Genomic DNA, 19,232 nt, shown 5'->3' on the forward strand with positions numbered 1-19,232 from the left:
TACACAAGCGTAACCATGCAGTGCCTAGCATATTTCAGTGAGAAGAATGTCCTGAGTTCACCCATACTTTTGCAAACTGCAGAATATCCTGTTTAAGGCTGAATACTATTCCTTTGTGCATATTTACCACCTTTTCTTTATCTCTCAGTGGATAGGTGGACTGTGTTCACATTTAGCGCTTGTAAATAATACTTCCTTGAATGAGGAAGAAGTGATAAAAATCTCTTTGAGGTCCTGATTTTGAGTGTTTGGGTAAACATGTGTAGGATTGCTGGGTCACACGGTTGCTCTGTGTTAATATTTTTGATAAACCTCCATTTGGATCTCCATAACAGCTGGCTTCATTTTCATTCATTCCCACCCACAGTATTCAAAGGTCCCAATGTACCCACATTCTGCCAACATGTGTCTTTTGTTTCTCATGGTGGTCCTGTCTCCTAATGGATTTGAGTCTCATTTTCCTGGTGATTCTTAGTGCTGAAGACTGTCTTTTTGTCATTTCTGTGTCTGCGGAGAAATGTCTATTCAAGTCTATAACTCATTTTTAAAAACAGGTTGTGAGGTTTTTGTGGTTTTTTGCTTTGGCATTGTAGGAATCTTTTTATATTGTGGGAATTAACATCTTATCACATAGAGACTTTGCAAATGTTTTTTCTCCTTTTCTGTTGCTTTTTAAAAAAAATCTCTTTTCTTCCCAGGGACAGACAATCCTGGGAGAGCTGAGTAATAAAAGTCTAGAATCAGGAAAGTGAGTGTTCACTTTGTGAATGAGTACATCAGAATCCACCACAGATCTGCCACCAGTGTGGCCCAGGGGTTCTGCTGCCTTTCACAGATGCTGTGCCGGGAAGCAGTCCAGAATGTTCTAAATGAGCAAAAGGCTAGAGGGAGACATAACCCCCGGCCACAAATGTCTGCTGTCGTTCTATGGTACTACTGGGAAGGGAAAGAAGGGAAATAACCCACCATGGCAGATCTATAGTAAACCTTTAAGAACTCCGTGATTGTTTGGAATGCCTGAGACAAGAGCTTGTCTAAGCCGTGGTATGGGACATTTCCCCAGGGATCTAGCTGGCTGCAGATTCCCGTGTCAGCATCGCCATGAGAGCAGAGAAGGAGAAATCGTGAGAATAGGTGTCGAATCCTGGGAGGATTATGGCAGCGTTCTTGTGATGACATCCACCCTATCTTTAGTAAACACAGGCCCCAGGAAGATGCGCTTCACCTTGCACAGTCAACAAGGTCTACTGGGAGACTTTTTAAGATTTATTTTTTTCAAGATCCCCATTTTATTCAGACGAAATCTCCTGAGATGGGCATGGCTTGTGTGGCTCCCAGGGAGGGAGCAAGCCAAGAATTACTGGGCAAAATCAATTCCTCATCTTTATTTTTTTTTCCTTCTTCTGTTCCTTGGCTGTTTTAATGAACACCAAGCAAGTATTTTCATAACTGTTCTTCATTAAAATCACCAGGCAAGCAAGCTGGAATAGACATCACCTCCAAAACTATTGTTTCTTGGCCCTGCAGGGAGTAGGGGGAAAGAGACCACAACCAGTCTCATTCCGACTTGCTCAAGATTCCAGATGCAACTTCCCCTCCTGACCATCACCCCCACACTGGCTCCTCCCCTTTTCCTTCCCTCCCTCCTCCTCCGTTCCTTCCTTCCTTCTCTTTCTCCTTCCTTTCTGTCTTCTTTTCCTCCCAGTCTCCCTTCCTTCTTTCCTCCCTTCCTCCCTCCCTCCCTCCCTCCCTCCCTTCTTTCCTTCCTTCCTTCCTTCCTTCCTTCCTTTCTTTCTTCCTTCCTTCCTTCCTTCCTTCCTTCCTTCCTTCCTTCCTTCCTTCCTTCCTTCCTTCCATCTTCTCCTACTTAAAGTTCTTCCAAACATATAACAAATCTAATACCAATCCTGAAGAGAAATTCACAAGAGATGCCCCCCCCATCTTCAAAAGGCATTTCTATACATTTGTGCCTTCCCCTGTGTCATCTGGGAATCGGGATCAGCCTTGGGTTTAGAAGTTAAGCTGGGCTGGGGTTTCGAGGCTGCGAGCTTCACTGCTCCTGGACTCCGTTTGGAGGGCTGACAGTGAGGTGAGGCAGCAGAGCCTCAGGGCCAGCTGCCGCCACCCTGCATCTGTTGCACAGGTGACAGCCAAGTTGGGCAGATGTGCATGACTCCTGCCATCTCTGCCACGGGCGGGGGTTCTGCAGGCTGTGAGTGTTTGTGAAGTGAAGGTCTGGCTCAGGCCATAAGACACACTATTCATACACAGTTTGCCTGGCGCAGAAAGAGGCAGACAAGCCCTGCAGTGCCTGCAGAATGTAGCAGAGTGTTTTATGTCTTGCTCGATTTCAAACACTATTGTCAACAAGAGCCTTTTCTAATGTTCAAAGCAAATGTTGACATTCCGTTGGAGATGTTAGTAAAGGCTTCTCAGTCACTATGATGATTTCTTTCTAGAAACCAGCTCAGGGTTTATGTCGTCCTTGATAAAGAGAATAGAAAAGTGGTAGTAAAATTCAGACATTGAAAGTGGCAGATGAAGAGTTTTAATTACTCGACCTTGAGCGGTTAACTAGTGTATCTGAACCTTCTGACTGGAATGTCTTCATGTTACCTATCCTCGCTTACAGCACCAAGGGGTCATGAAGATGCATTGAAAGAAACATATAAGACAATCAAATAAATAAGAAAAATGTAGAAGTTCTTTGAATGGTGAGAATTATTCTTCGGGTAGATCTGGGCATGATGAACTGTCTCCCAATCTTGGAAGGAGATGGCGAGCTCAAGTTCCAATGACTAGAGCGTCACCCTGCTCCAGTTTGCATGCGCTAACTCAAAGTCAGGCTTTCTTTACCTCTCATCTGTGTGTGTGTGTGTGTGTGTGTGTGTGTGTGTGTGTGTGTGTGTGTGTGTGTGTGTGTGTGTGTGTGTGTGTGTGTGTGTGTGTGTGTGTGTGTGTGTGTGTGTGTATGTGTGTTGGTACTAGGGCTTGAACTCAAGGCCAGGGCCTCGTACTCTCACTTGGTCTTTTTCATTCCTGGTTAGTGCTCTACCATTTGAGCCACAGCCCTACTCTTGGCTTGTTTCCCCCTGATTAACCTGGGCTGGCTTCAAACCACGATTCTCAGGTCTTAGCCCTTGAGTAGTTAGAACTATAGGCATGAGCCACCACTACTACTCACCTCTTGCATCCAAGTTTGGACCTTGAAACAAAGTTGCTGATGTTGTTTTCCATAGCAATAAACAAGGAAACAGGTGTACTATGTTCACCCTCTAGCTCAACCTCTTCACGGCCTGGTAATTCACAGAAGCCTAATTAAAATTCTTCTAGGCCACACTCAAGCCCTTAGTCCCTGACTGCCTTGTTTTCCTTCCCTAGATGTGCTCTTCCTTGTAGCTCATCCTTCCTACCAGAAGGGCAGACGCCGCCCCCCCCCACTCCAAAAGTGACCACTGACTTCTACTGGCTTTCTAGGCAAATTCTTCTGAAATATCTGATGTGCAGGATTTGACAAACTTTTTCCAGCCAATTTGTAAACCCCAGGAGAAAGCAAATCATTCATATATTAAATAGTGGTCTGGCTTTTGACCAAAGCCCATTTTTTTTCTCCTCAGTTCAATCATTTATTTAACAATTTTAGTTCTGCATGACTAAACCCTAAATATAAGTTTTCCATCATTTTAAGAGTAGGGAAAAGATGACATAGATATCAAAGGGCGTTCCAAGAAGGAACTATTTAGGTGGCTTTTGCATTATTGATTTTTGGAATATGTGTTTGGCCTCTGAAAGTTTTCCTTTTGAAAAGCAAGCCTCGTTTGAATTCAGAATGCTCCTATGTTTATCTTTTTTAAGCACTCTATTATATAATCAAGACAGTATCCATCTCAGGATGATAACGGCTTTCAAAAGGGTGTGGAATAGCTGATAATAAATGTTTCCACAACAAAATTGCTATAAAAGGAAACCAAATCCATGAGCAAATGATACGAGTAGAATACTCCAGAAATAGAATTACATTGGACATTATATTGAATTGCTTAGGCAAGGGGGGAAACAGGCAAGGGTAAAGCTCTTTTTAAAAAAAAATCCATACAAAGGGAATGTTTTTCTTTTGTTTCAAGAGTAGCAACACAAGGTGGCTTTGTTTGGTGCTCAAGAGGTTTTGTAAACCTCACTTTTGCCTTCCTCTCCTCCTCCTCCTCCTCCTCCTCCTCCTCCTCCTCCTCCTCCTCCTCCTCCTCCTCCTCCTCCTCCTCCTCCTCCTCCTCCTCCTTCTCCTCCTCCTCCTCCTCCAACACCACCTCTCCTCTCCACTGGGCAACTTTGCAATTTACTTATGTCTCAAGGCAGAGCCTCCCTTATTTGTGAACTGGAGTTGAGGAATAATCTGACTCATAAATTGGATATAGGAGTTCAGTGTGGTGTTTATAAAGCCTTAACAAGATCCCTGCACACTGTAAACATCCACTAAATGACACCTCTATTTCCTGTAACACCCCTCCGAGAAGATGCTACTATCACCAGTTAAGAAAGAAGGTTCTGGCATTTGTCAATGTCACAAGTGCCCAGAGAGCCAGGATTCTAGTCTACTTTTCTACTCAACAAAACCTGTAGCCTTTCTCCAGTTAGCCCTAATAGAAATTTGCCAAGTAGCCAATTTGGGTTTTCTAAACAATTATCTGATAATACAATGACCAGCTCAGCAAGCACTTTTATGGATCTATTTTTTAACTCTTAATATGAATTTTAAGATTTACCCTGGACTGGGATTCTGGGCAATTGTTTCTATAAAATAGCAGGTTAGGAAGTCTAGCCTTCCAGGGAGTTTGCTTAATACAGTGGAGAGCAGAGCTCATACCCGCACCCATCCACTTAATCCTGGCTGGCCACGTAAGTAAGGTGCCTTATCTGATCACTGATGGCTTAGGCTTAATGGACTTTACTGTGGCTGCAGAGAGGAACTGTGGGTCCTGATAGAAATAGCCTCTCCCCTCCCCTCTCCCTTTCTCCCCTCGACCTGCTCTTGGATGAGCTTAAAGGAAGCATTTTGCTTCTTGGCTTTGTGGCAGCGCCTGCCTCCCAATGCTGCCTCTTTGTTTTGGTTCTATATCTCACCTCCTTGGCAACAGGCTCCTGGTGGTCATGCTGGGCTTCACCCGACAGGATTCCAGGATGGTGCTGGCAGGCACCAGGAGAGGGACGGTATCCCCTGGTCTGTCTCCTATACTAGTTTACTCTGTCAGTATTATGGGCTAGGGCCGGCACAGGGCCGGCTATGAATCAGAGGCTCTACCCCTGCTCTGGCCCCACTAAACCCTAGGTTCTGGGACTGACATGAGCCAAGATGTCAAGCTAACACCTGCCCAGGAGTGACCTTTCCCAGCTTCTGCTTCACTATTATCCCTTAAAATGTCTCTTGTGCCATCACTGGGGCTTGAACCCAAGGACCCGTGCTCTTGCTTGGCTCTTTTGCTCAAGGCGGGCACTCTACTGCTTGAGCCATACCCCCAGTTCAGAATGTCTCTTGGCTAAACAGTCAAATCTCTGTGCCTCAATGGAGGTCTCCTCTTTTCCTACTGAATTACGACCAACTGGAACCTACATGGATATAATTGATTGGCCACTAGTGATTACACAGGGTATTGTATTGGGTCATCTCACTAGAACCCCTGGAGTTTAAAGTAAAGCTGGTGAATGGGAAGGCACAGAAAAATCCCAATTCAACAGATCCCTCCAAAGGCGAAGATCTCTTCGCTAGACTTTACTACCTCTCTCTGGTTGTGCTCCGGGCTCTCTGGAAGAAATCATGCTCTGAAAACTCTTTATTAGCCATTCTCTTTGTCTGCCTTTAGATTTCGGGGAGGCCATTTCTCAAGAAGCCGGTAAGAAAGGTACCTGAGCTTCTCACCCTGGAGATTGGTATTAGCGGCCCTCTGCTCACAAGAGCGGCCTCGTCCTCCTCCTTCATGATGAATGTTGAGAACGGACTCTGATGCTTGACACCGGCCCCGCCCTGTTTGCCAGTGTTTGGCCATTTTCAGCATGGATACACAGAGACCATGGTTCACTGTGGGTTAAACTGTGATGCTGGAAGCTGGTATTATATTATTATTATTATTTTCATAAATCAACTGAGGGTTTTGAGTTGGGATTTGAACTTACAGGGATAAAGAGACATCATGTCACTTCTAGGTTGGAGATATTTTTTCAATCTTCCCCACTAAGAAGGATTTTTCACCCACCCTTGTCTTATCAAACATGTCGTATTGGCAGTTTGTTTCTAGAGCCATCCTAAGGCAACACTAGAAGCTTCCTTCCCATTTTTTTTTTTTTTTTTGCCAGTCCTAGGGCTTGACCTCAGGGCCTGGGCACTGTCCCAGAGGTTCTTTTGATCAAGGTTAGCACTCTACCACTTGAGCCACAGCACCACTTCTGGCTTTTTCTATCTTATGTGGTACTGAGGAATCGAACCCAGGGCTTCATGCATGCTAGGCAAGCACTGAGCCCATTTCCAGCCCATTCCTTCCACTCTTATTCCCTTGTCTATTCTCTTATTCTTTCCTCCTCTCCTCCAGGCACCCTGGGCCCTTAGGCCCAGCAGCACTAACCACCATATGGGCTCAGAGCAAGACTCTGGACCTGGTTTAGGATCCCAGCCTGTCCATGGCTGAGTGGGACTAGAGAGGGAGATTATTCCTCCTGGATTTCATGTCCTCATTATAAGGATTGGGGAAGGCAGGAAATTGGGTAGATAGGAGATAATGGTGAGAGTTGCAATTGGAAAATGGAATTGAATCAAGTTTTCCTCAAGGCTCTCCAATATTATATTGCAGAGCTGGGATTAAAACCCAGGTCCCTGTGGTCCTCGAACCTAGCCTAGCACCTGACCAGTACCCATGCCCAGTACCCATGCCAGACTGAGAGCTAATGCAGGTCATGGAGGCACAGCTGGCTGGAAGTATCATTCATGCAAATGACACCCCGTGACTTCCCAGGGGTGGATATTTCTAGCACTGCATGAGGACAGTAATAGGAAATGTCTTCTCTCTTTCTTCTCCCTCTCCCACTTCTTCCAGAAATAGTAATTGGTTCAGATGGGCTGGGCTGGTTCCATGGAGAACATATGTTTGCTGATGAGGGGAAACAAAGCCAGCTAATATGAAAACGTTGGGGGGGCTCCCCTGATGCTTTGGGGGTTTGAATATCAGTTTCTGCTGTTTGTGCCTATGTAGTTTCCTGCCTGAAATCGATGGTTATCTTTCCAGCTTTATTGTCTTCCCTTGGGGGGGGGTGCTTGGTGAGGGGGTCCACCCTCTTCAGCTATTTTCTCTAACAGCCAAACCAGGGACATGCATCAGACAACAGAAAATGGGTGGCAGACTGAGGACAGCCCAGGAATTCGGAGAGTGAGGCCGAACCTCCCCGTCCCCGGTAACTGCCAACAGCAGGAATGTGAACTCTCAATTTCCTGCATGTTGTCAATCACAATTGGGCCTCATACACCCTTCCTATAACAGCCTGGCTCTGGCTCTGGCTCTGGCTCTTTCTGGCTCTGTCTCCCATCTCTCTGTCTCTCTTTTCCTGTCTCTCTCATCACGTCCATTCATCAGCAAGCCTGGAAGAGCATGTTGAGGCTTTATGAAAGCTGCGTGCCTCGAGATCACAAATTGAGTTTTGAACATCCTGAGGGAAGCACAATCTTTAGACCTCAGAGTTGGATGCAGCCATGTAGGTAAAAGCAATTAGGGATGCAATCGGAGCTACCTGTGCTGAGGATCTTGGACATTTCTAAGTAGCCATCTTTCAAATGCTGATGTAATTTGGTAAATGCTTCTTCCCTCTGGGGTTCTGGGATAATATGAATAATGAAAGAATAGCTGTGTGTCTGTCCTTGCCGTAGTCCTTCTTGTATACCTTCAGTGAGAGAGACGCAGGCTTTCCCCAGAGATGGAGATGCTTGGCTTCTGTCTAAGGGGAATTTTATGCTGCTGATATGTCAGAGAAATGTGTGGCCCACTCAGAATCTCATAATTTAGTGATGGGCTTATCTAGAAAGTGAGCAGCAAAAGTCATAGCACTGAGGTATATATATGAATGTGTGTGAGTATAGGCGAGGTTGTTTATGTCTGAATAGGTATTGAATGTATTTGTGTGAATATATGTGTGTGTATGTTGGTGTATGTGACTGTGTCTACATATGTTTGTGTATGTTTGTGTTCAGGTGTGTCTGTGTATAGTGTTTCTGTGCATGTGAGAATATGCCCTGTAGAGTGGGGAGCAGGGAACTTTGTAGGTCCTAAGAAGGACACTAATGAAAGTTCATTGTAATTATCACCAGTAGTAAAGCGGTGTTCTGGAAGCATCAACCCAGTCTCCCTGCCTATGGAAAACAAAACAAAAACAATTTAGATATTCTTTCTGTAGAGGGGAAGCGATTCACTCAAGTTTCTAAGACATTTGTCTCCATGATGAGCTTGTATCTTCAGAAAAAAGGAGAGAGCTGGCCACAGAGAAAAGTACAGTTTATAATAACAATAACAACTTATTGAAAAACTTACATATTTAGGACTATACTAAGGTGCTGTGGGATGAAGTATTTTCCTAAAGACAGGTGCTGGACTGACTGGAACTAGAGACCTGTCGGCCTCAGCCTGAGTAGTTGGAGTTATAGTCTAGCCTCACTGAACCTGACTGGTGGGTACATAGGCATACCATTCAACTTTCTCATTAACCGTGTGAAAGGAGACAATGTTTTGGTTCTAATGTGTACATGAGAAAGTGAGCCTGTGAAGAATGAGTCACCCCAGTACACCCTTTGAATGGGTTTGAACCCAGATCTATCTAGTTCCAAAGCCCAGTTCCTATTTGCACCTCTATCCAGCTTCCTCAGCTCTCTTTTTCCATCCCTTCCTCCCTAACAGCCAACGTTGGCTAGTCCAGAATAATCTGAACCAGTGTGCCAGAGCGACAACTGACCCTTAAGAACTCTCTGACATCTTGGGCAAGTTTCTGAATGTACTGAAACTCTGTTTATTCTCTTCTGTAGAAAGGAATAGGAATACCAACGTCTCATCAGGGTTTTCTTGCCCTTGGTTGAACCAGAAGCTTAGATCATTGAAATTCTCTTGATTATAAACCAGTGTCGAAAACCCAAACACCCACAGAATGGGGGCACGTTATATAAATGGGAGAAGTGAGCTGGAGAGAGATTGTGCCAACCAGATGGTACAAAGCCTGTTTGCAAAAGCCAGCTGCTCTTTAGCCACAGCCAATTGTCACCATGTGGAAAGTAGGTCTGATGTAGCCACAGCAAATTTTTCATGAGAAACAAGAAATCTAGACTCTGTGTGTGTGTGTGTGTGTGTGTGTGTGTGTGTGTGTGTGTGTGTGTGTGTGTGTGTGTGTGTGTGTGTGTGTGTGTGTAATATATAAATATTGGCCACAAATTCGTAACACTGAACTGGCCAAATAAAATACATCTGAGAGCTGCCCTTGGCTCAGGGATCCCTAGTTTTTAATTGTTACTACAGACATACAGCCCTTACCTGGCAATGCATAGATAACTTGTAGTCACAAGAGCTGCAGAACTGAAGATGGATTTTCACAGCCGTTTGCCATGTCTCTCTTAACAGGTCCTATGCTCAGTTTAGCCACAGATGAAGGGTTGCATCTAGCATTGTTTATCTGCTCAAAACCAAAACCAAACCAAGAGACCAGAGTGGGATGGAGAGCTAAGCATGGACATGACATCTGATTGTGTCTAGCTTAGACAATACTCTTAGAGCCAACTGGAAAAGAAATCACTCTCATCCATAAGGCCATGTGCAGTCACAGTTTAAATTGAGTGGAAGTGTTGAGAATTTAATAAAATAGAACTGCAGATAGATAGATAGATAGATAGATAGATAGATAGATAGATAGATAGATAGATAGATAGATAGATAGATAGATATGTGTATATTGTATATATGTATCTGGGTTTAGCTGATAGATCCACCAATAGCATTGTGATGTCAAATATGTTTGGCAGGTTCAAGACTCTTAGCACCCACCTTTGACTGGAAACACATGTGTAAACAGTAACTACACACAACGTGTGAAGATTAAGGAAGTGTGAAGCATTCACTCTGATTTTCATGGTCCTAAGCTAACCCTTTCCAGTTGTGTTGGGGGAGAAGGGATAGGGTTACAGCATTTTTCTTTAAAAAAAAACAAAAACCAATTTTAGGGACAACTTAGACTTTGCATCTGTCTTATATTTGGCATTTAGGAGCCCAAGTACACATATAAGAAGAACTGGAATTATTCAATCCTATTTTCTCCAGTTAGAAAAGTCAATACCAAGTGGTGTTGATTGGCCACCCCTGTGTAGGATGAAGAGATTCTGGGCATTTAATATATAGGGTGAGTGGTGACTATTGTGAATAATTATGTGTTGTATATGTGAAATCTGTTAAGAGAATAGATCTTAAATCTTTTCACCTACAAGCACACATGCACACACACACACACACACACACACACACACACACACACACACACACACACACACACAAAATGGTAACCAGGTAAGATAATGGATATATTAAAATTAGCTTCATCATGACAATCATTTTCTTTTTTTTATTGTGAAAATACTGTACAGAGGGGTTACAATTACATGGGCAAGATAATGAGTACATTTCTTATCAATCATTGTAGCCTCCTCCTTTGTTTCCCCTTCCCATCCCTTCCCAACCTCCCTCACCACCCGCCCCAACCCCCCCCCACCAAAGTTGTAAAGTTTGTTTTTCCACATAATGACTTGTATATCTCATTGTTGCAATGGGTCCACCTGTATCCCTATTTAAACGATTTGTTTTTTCCCTTCCCCTCCACAAATTATACCAACATCAAATACAGTGAAAGCAGGGGTTATACCATGGGGGAGGGACATATAAAGCAACAAAGAAATAATCTTATAAATGTGTTAGAAACAATTACCTGAAAGAAAAAAACACTTAAATATATACCTTAGGGTTCATTTCCCTAACATCAACTTATCAGACTGTTTCTGTTTGTCTCAGACATATACCTAGTTATTGCAAATAAGGGAAACCATAGACCTAAGTTTCTTTGGGCCTGGCTTACTTCACTTAATATACTTTTTTCCAAGCTGTTCCATTTCCTAACAAATGGGGCAATGTCATTCTTTCTGATGAAGGCATAGAATTCCATTGTGTATATATACCACATTTTCTTGATCTATTCATCTACTGAGGGGCATCTGGGTTGGTTCCATATCTTAGCTATGGTAAATAATGCTGCAATAAACATAGTCATGCTGGTAGCTTTAGTGTGGCCTTGTTTGTGATCATTTGGGTAAATGCCCAAAAGTGGGATTGCTGGGTCATAGGGGAGCTCTATGTGGAGTCTTTTGAGGAACCTCCATACTACTTTCCAAAGTGGTTGAACAAGTTTACATTCCCACCAACAATGTAGTAAGGTTCCCTTCTGTCCACAACCCCTCCAGCATCTGTTGTTATTAGAGTTTTTGATTATAGCCATTCTAACTGGGGTGAGGTGGTATCTCAATGTTGTTTTGATTTGCATTTCTTTTATGGCTAGAGAGGTTGAGCATTTCTTCATGTGTCTATTGGCCATCCTTCTTTCCTCTTCAGAGAAGTTTCTCTTTAAGTCTTTAGCCACTTATTTATTGGGCAGTTGTTTCTGAGGATTTGTTGTTGGGGGATTTAATTTTTTGAGTTCCAAGTATATTTTAGATATGAGACCCTTGTCTGTTGTATGGCTAGTGAAGATCTTCTCCCAATCCGTGGGCTTTCTATTGATCTTGCTCGCTATGTCCTTTGCCATGCAGAAGCTCTGCGATTTCATGCAATCCCATTTGTCCAACCTTTCTTTGATTTGTTGTGTTTCTGGGTCTCTATTAAGAAAATTTCAGCCTGCGCCAAGGAGCCCTAGGGTTTCTCCTATTCCATCCTGTAATGTTTTCAGAGTGTCTGCTTTGACTCTGAGGTCTTTGATCCATTTGGAGTTGATTCTGGTGCAGGGTGATATATAAGGATCTAGCTTTAGTTTTCTGCAAGTAGTTAACCAATTTTGCCAGCACCATTTACTGAAGAGGCTGTCTTTCTTCCATTCTATTTTTTTAGCTCCCTTATAAAAAATTAGATGGCTTAGGTCTGTGGGTTCATTTGTGGGTTTTCAATTCTATTCCATTGGTCCTGAGGTCTGTTCTTGATGGCAATCATTTTCATAATGTGAAATGTGAACCAGTGGCTCATGCCTATGAGCGTTGGGCATGCCTAGCTATTCGGGAGGCTGAGATTTGAGGATCATGGTTTGAAGCCAGCCTCGGTAGAAGTCTTTGAGACTCCTATCTCCAATTAACTACCAAAAAGTTGGAAGTGGAACTGTGGCTCAAGTGGTAGAGCATCAGCCTTGAACAAAAGCTAAGGGGCAGCGCCTAGGCCCTGAGTTCAAACTCCAGAATTGGCACACCTATACACACACATAAAGTCAAGCTTGTTAACTGTAAATATATATGGATTTTATTGGTTAATTTTATTGCAGTAAAGATAGAGAAAGGAAAATGAAAAGCAATGATGTGTGATAAGTTGAAAAGAAAAACAACTGCTTTGAGAGACTAGGAATGATATCAAAAGAATAGCAGTGCTCTTCAAAGGATCCAAGCTATAAAGGACAGGGAAGGAGTTAGGAATTCTCAGAGTCCACTAAGGAGACATGACAATATGACATCAATATGGTATCAATATGATTTGCAAATATTTTCTCCCAGTATATTTTGTTGTTGTTTTTAATTTAACCAGTTTGGGGTTTTGGGTATTGTTGTTTTGCAGAATTTTAAATGTCTAACCATTTTTCCTTCATTGATTAAGCTGTTGATACCAAGACTTAAGAAACTTGTGCCTGGTCCCCAATGGTACTGAATTTTTTAAAAAGACTTTTTAGTTTTACATTTTACACATAAATCTGACATACTTTGAGTAATAATCTATGGAAAATGTTAGGCATGCATAGATGATTCTTTTTCTTCTGCATTTGGAAATGTGACCCTTTATTTTTTATTTATTTTTTTATTTTTTGCCAGTCCTGGGGCAATTCAGGGCCTGGGCATTGTCCTGAGCTTCTTCAGTTCAAGGCTAGCACTCTACCACTTGAGCCACAGCACCACTTCCAGCTTTTTCTGTTTATGTAGTGCTGAGGAATCGAACCCAGGGACTCATGCATGCTAGGCGAGCACTCTACCACTGAGCCACATCCCCAGCCCATCTTGTCTTCATGGTTTCTGATGAGAAGTTCATTGATGTTTGAATTGATTTTCCTCCGTAGGTGAGGCTTGGAGTTTTGCTATTTGCTTTCAATACCTTTTGTCTTTAGTCGTCATGAGTTTAACTATGGGGCTCCTATGCATGGATTTCTTTAGGTTTATTCTGTCAGGAGTTTGCTTGGTATTTTAAAGCAACACATTTATGTGTCTCTTTTTCTCTCTTTCTGAAGTACTAGGTTTGAACTCAGTGTGCTACACTTGACTAGCATACCTCAGTCTTTTTTTTTTTTTTTTTGCATTCAGTGTTTTGTTGTTCTTGTTGTTGTTTTGTAGGTTTTTCTTCAACCAGGGTCTCATAATTTTGTGGGGGGATGTCCTGAGATCATAATCCTCTTATCTTTGCCTCCCTAGTGGCTAGAATTATAGACACACACCACCACAGACAAGCATTTTAAGTTTGCTTGTTTTTATTTAGAGCTTAGGGACAGCCTGCTTTTGCTCTCCTTTTAAATTAGTGAATATTACAGGTGCCAAAGGGTCTGATTTAATTATGGTATGTCCATATATGTATATGATATACTTGGATCAAATGCAACCCATTACTCCTTCTTCCATCCACTTCCTAAAAACATTTTCAGTAAATTCCATTGTTCTGTTTCCGTACAGGTACATAAGACACTTGAATCCTACTCATCCTCCTTCACCCTTTTCTTTCTCTTCCCTCCCTCTCATTACTTCACACTCCTCAGCAGCACCTCTCAACACATTCTTCTGTAACTAGGTCTAGCTGTGAGACCATCTATGAGAGAGAACATGTGATATTTGTCTTTCTGAGTCTGAGTTGTTTTACTCAATATAATTATATCCAATTTCATCCATTTTCCTGCAGATGATATCATTTCATTCTTCTTTATGGTAGAATAATACTCCATTATGCACATATACCACATTAAAAAAAAAAACCCATTCATCACTCATAGACGCCTAGACTGATTCCATACTTTTGCTATATGAGTAGTGCAGCCATGAACAGCTATGTGCAGGTGTCTCAATTGTATGTTGACCTACATTCTTTTGAATATGTGCCCAACATTAGAATGACAAGATTATATAGTAGTTGTATTTTGGGGGGGAGGGGTCCGGTCATGGGGTCTGAACTCTGGGCCTGGGCGCTGTCCCTCAGCTCTTCAGCTCAAGGCTAGCACTCTACCACTTGAGTCACAGCGCCACTTCCAGCTTTTTTCTTTTTGCTTATGTGGTGCTGAGGAATCAAATCCAGGGCCTCATGCATGCAAGGCAAATGCTGTACCACTGAGCCACCTTCCCAGTCCCAGTAGTTGTATTTTTTAAAGTTTTTTTTGAGGAATCTCCATACAGACTTCCATAGTTGCTGCAGTAATGTACATTTCTACCAACCAGATAAAAGGGTTCTTTCCCCACATTTCCTACCAACATTTCTTGATGAGGATCGCTTTTGTTTTTTGAGTGAACTCTGATTCCTTATAAACCCTGAGAATGAGTTCAGAGGGTCATAATCTGAACAAGGGCAACTGAGCAATTCAGTGGACACTTCACATCCCAAAGAACAGAGTAATGCATCCAGGCCAACCCAAGAAACACACACACACACACACACACACACACACACACACACACACACACACACACACACACACACACACACACACACACACACACACACACACACACACACACACACACACACACACACACACACACACACACACACACACACACACACACACACACACACACACACACACACACACACACACACACACTCTCTCTCTCTCTCTCTCTCTCTCTCTCTCTCTCTCTCTCTCTCTCTCTCTCTCCCCCCTCCCCCTCCCCCTCCCCCCTCCCTCCTGTCTCTCCCCCCTGTCTCTTTATTCAAAGACATTACCAGGACAAAAAAATAGACTCTGGGTTATTTGGTTGCTCTGGGTAAAAATGATGTGGTTTGTTTAAAAAATTACTGTTATAAACACTTTTCAACTTAGAACGAAATGATTATGTCTGGTGGCCAAGATGTCTCTAGGATAGATACATTGTATGTGCTTGGCATTGAAATTTGGGTCAAAATGGATTTATTAGATTATTCACTCACCACTTCCTTTGCATGTGACTTCTGTAAGAGCTCCCCACTCCTCCCACTGGTTAAGGTAAATGCAACTTTGTTTGTCTGCTCAGGCCTACCCCCTAGGAGCAAGTTACATTTGTGCATTCCTTGAGATGGTCCAGCTTTCTCTATATATTGAGGAGGCCTATGAATACTGGTAGCAAGTTGGCCAAAGGCTGGAAGAATTTTTTTTAAGTCATCCAAGAATACCATAATCGGGCAGGGGGATTCTATGCTCTTTTAAATAGCGATCTGTAGCCCTGTGCTTGACTCTTTAATTCACAGGCTCTAAGAAATCTGGGAGTACCTGACAAAATACCTGTTACAAGTAAGACATGTATAAAAGGGAAGCAAGTTTGACCAATTAAACTGGTAAATTGAATGTGATAAAGCTGTCAATATTTTGATTGAAAAGGAGTGTTTAAAACTGACAGACCCTATCTGAAGTTTACGATTTAAAAGTTTGTTTAAAAATAGTAATGATCTTGCTTCAAGGTTAAATAGACATTTTGGTTCCCAGCTGAAGTCTTTTTCTAAGGAGAGAAAATGGAAAGGGAAGGATGAATTGGCACGGACCCTGTTCAGTACTTTGTATATAACTCTGCAAATGGTCATGCTTCTCCCTAATTTTATCTTAAAGGGACAGACTATGTTTTCTTATGAAGAAATTCAAGGAAGAGATGAAAAAGAACTGTGTACTAGCTGTGTATCTTTAAGGTTGTTTTTTTTCCATGTATGTCTGTTTTCCCTATTTCTGGCTCTTGCCACTAGTGAAAATGAGCAGCAGTTTGATATTCTTCATGGCCCTAAAGTTGCAGTAACACAGCAGGTCATTAGACTTGAGAATAGCCTTCTAACACAGTAAAGAACATTATTCTTATTAAACCTCATGCTTGATTACATATTCTGTCATTCAAAATGGGGAAACAGGAACTATATTCGAACAATTCTATTACACCCTACAGAGTAATAGCTATCTCACCATAAAGCACTTGATGATTGTTTTTTGAGGTTTTTTTTTTTTGTCTTTGTCTGAATTGGCCTCCTATTTCATGAAACACCATTTTGACTGGGAAGGGATGGCTGATTGACAAACTCTGGTTATTCAAGCTTGGGTATTTTCTCCAAAGGAACTGAGTGAGTGAACCTATCATTTCAAGGACAATGATTGATAACATATATTACCAGTGAAAATAAAAGATTTTTATTTTGGGCTTCCAAAAACAACTTAGAAATGTCCACCATGAGCTTGACAACTTCCCAGGACTGAAAAATGTCTGACTTAAATGTCTGAAATAGTCATTGTCTGGAGAAGGATGGTGTTATAAGTACGATGGCAGAGCGAACAGGCTACCCCTGCACAGAGCGAGGGAAATGACTAATTCCAAGAGGGCAAGATGAGCGCTGAGGCTGGCTGTTGGGGGTGGGGGGGAGGTGTGTTATGGGAGTGGGGAGAAGTGCATTGTGGGCAGAGGCCCTGGCTTGGAGGAAGGCCACAGCTGCCAGGATATCTGGCACATGTAGAGACTGGAACGGAGCACAGAGCAGAGAGGGTGGCTTCCTAAGAGGACTGTGCAAGGGGAAGTGACACGCTCCAAGCTGGGCCTCTGGGAGACATCAGTGCAAGGAGACATCTGCCTTTGCTTAGCAGCAGAGAGCTCCAGGGATGCCCCTCTCCCTCCAAAGGAATTCCTAATGATTTCATTGGCGCGGGCCAGAACTCCTGCCCGCTTGGCACTAGGGTGATGTGTGTGGCTTTGTTTTGACAAACCTTGGCCACGACTCTCTAACACGAAGCAGAGCGTGGGGTTGTGACCTCCTGCGGCAGGGTGCACCCTGACAACTGTCAAACCCGGTTCTCAAGGACAAGCCTTGTGTCCGCCCTCACCGCCTCCTGGCTGCCTTCACCCTGCCAGGGCTGCCTTTCACCTAGCCAGATCTCCTCTGATACTTTGTTTTTGAACATTTGTATTAACTTTAAGTAGTTGTACTAAGGAGTTGCCACTCACCAAAGCAGTTTATGACTACAGTGCATCTAGAAGGCTGTAAATGATCCGTGTTAACCACACTGGGAATAAGAGTCCCAGGTTTTTGGTTTTTTGTTGTTGTTGTTCAATCAGCCAGCAAAATGTTGGAACAGGAGGCCTGGCTGAAGAGGTGGAGTGACAGCTGTGAGTGAAAGAACTGAGCAAATGCATGAGATTGTGAACTCATGTCCCAGGACCAGCACAAAAATGATTAAATGAACACATATGATTTTTGTCATTGACAGAAAAGTGCCTGGAATCAGAGATCACTTTGTTAAGTCAATTAAAGCAAGTCTCAGAAAGACAACTTATCTCCTGTGTTCTCTCATAGGTAGATTCTAAAATTTAATAATGGGAATATTAAAAATAATAAATAATGAAAGTAGAAGGAGGGGACCAACAAGGAGTGAGAGGAATAGGTATAGCCAGTGAATGGCATAAATTGCAATCAAATTATTTTATATACATGTGTGATATCTTAATGAAACCATTATGTTGTATAATATTCACTAATAAAAAGTCAAAAGAATTCAGAAAAAAAAAGAGAGAAGAAATCTCCTTTGAATGCTTGCAGGGAACTGGTCTTTAAACAAGGGCATTTTCCTGCAAGCCCAAGCAGGGACAGAAATCTGGAAACAAAGAGTCCTGTGGAATATGTCTTCAGCCTCCCAGCCTTTCACCGGTACCTCCTCCAGTAGAGCTACAAGCTTCTTTTGTTACGTTTTCTGGAAGGTTGTCAAGAGAGACACTATACTGCTTCAACTGGCCAGTGTTCACATACAACTAGCTGATGATGTTTAATCTTTTGCCCCTTAAGGAGGTGGGGCTGACTCTGTATATCTTTGGAGTTGGAAAACTCACATCAAATTATAATATTTAAAAAATAGAGCCAGGTGTCAAGTGGCTCACACCTGCAATCCTAGCTGCTTAGGAGACTGAGATTGGGAAGATCATGGTATGAGGCCAGCCTAAACAGACTTGTGAGAGGCCTTTTCAACCAATAGCCAGGCTCAGTGCAACATGCCTGTCATCCCATCCCTGTGTGAGGCTGAGCTAGAGAGGTTCACAATTCCAGGCTAGCCCAGGCAGAAAAGCTCATAAGACCTGACCTTGACAGAAAAAACTGGGTGTTGTGGTGTATGCCAACTATGGTGGAAAGCCTAAAATAGGAGGATTGTAGTCCAGGTGCATTCCTGAGCAGGAGGCAAGACTCTGTCTTAAAAATAACCAGCTCATGGAGGGGATGTGGACAGAAGGGAACCTTACTGCATTGTTGGTGGGAGTGTAAACTTGTTCAACCACTTTGGAAAACGGTATGGAGGTTCCTCAAAAGACTTCACATAGAACTCCCCTATGACCCAGCAATCCCACTTTTGGGCATTTACCCAAAAGTTTACAAACAAGACCACACTAAAGCTACCAGCACAACTATGTTTATTGCAGCATTATTTACCATGGCTAAGATATGGAACCAATCCAGATGCCCCTCAGTAGATGAATGGATCAAGAAAATGTGGTATATATACACAATGGAATTCTATGTCTCCATCAGAAAGAATGACATTGCCCCATTTGTTAGGAAATGGAAAGACTTGGAAAAAATCATATTAAGTGAAGTAAGCCAGGCCCAAAGAAACATAGGTCCCATGGTTTCCCTTATTTGCAATATCTAGTATATGTCTGAGTCAAGCAGAAAAGGTCAGATAAGTTGATGTTAGGGAAATGAACCCTAAATATGTATTCAAATGTTTTTTTTCTTTCATGCAATTGT

The 19,232-nt window shown here is 42.7% G+C and overlaps 1 long non-coding RNA gene across 1 annotated transcript; it reads right to left on the reverse strand.

The window, feature by feature from the left end:
• Positions 1 to 1,313: 1,313 nt before the first annotated feature.
• Positions 1,314 to 5,105, reverse strand: LOC138838740 (uncharacterized). Its single transcript, XR_011375737.1, has 3 exons — positions 5,021 to 5,105; positions 3,185 to 3,296; positions 1,314 to 1,521 (listed from the first exon to the last, which is right to left on the reverse strand). It is a non-coding gene; the product is annotated as an uncharacterized lncRNA (long non-coding RNA).
• Positions 5,106 to 19,232: the final 14,127 nt, after the last annotated feature.

Source organism: Dipodomys merriami, unplaced genomic scaffold (assembly GCF_024711535.1).
Source record: "Dipodomys merriami isolate MVZ:Mamm:240054 unplaced genomic scaffold, mDipMer1.0.p SCAF_29, whole genome shotgun sequence".
NCBI classification, from domain to species: Eukaryota; Metazoa; Chordata; class Mammalia; order Rodentia; family Heteromyidae; genus Dipodomys; species Dipodomys merriami.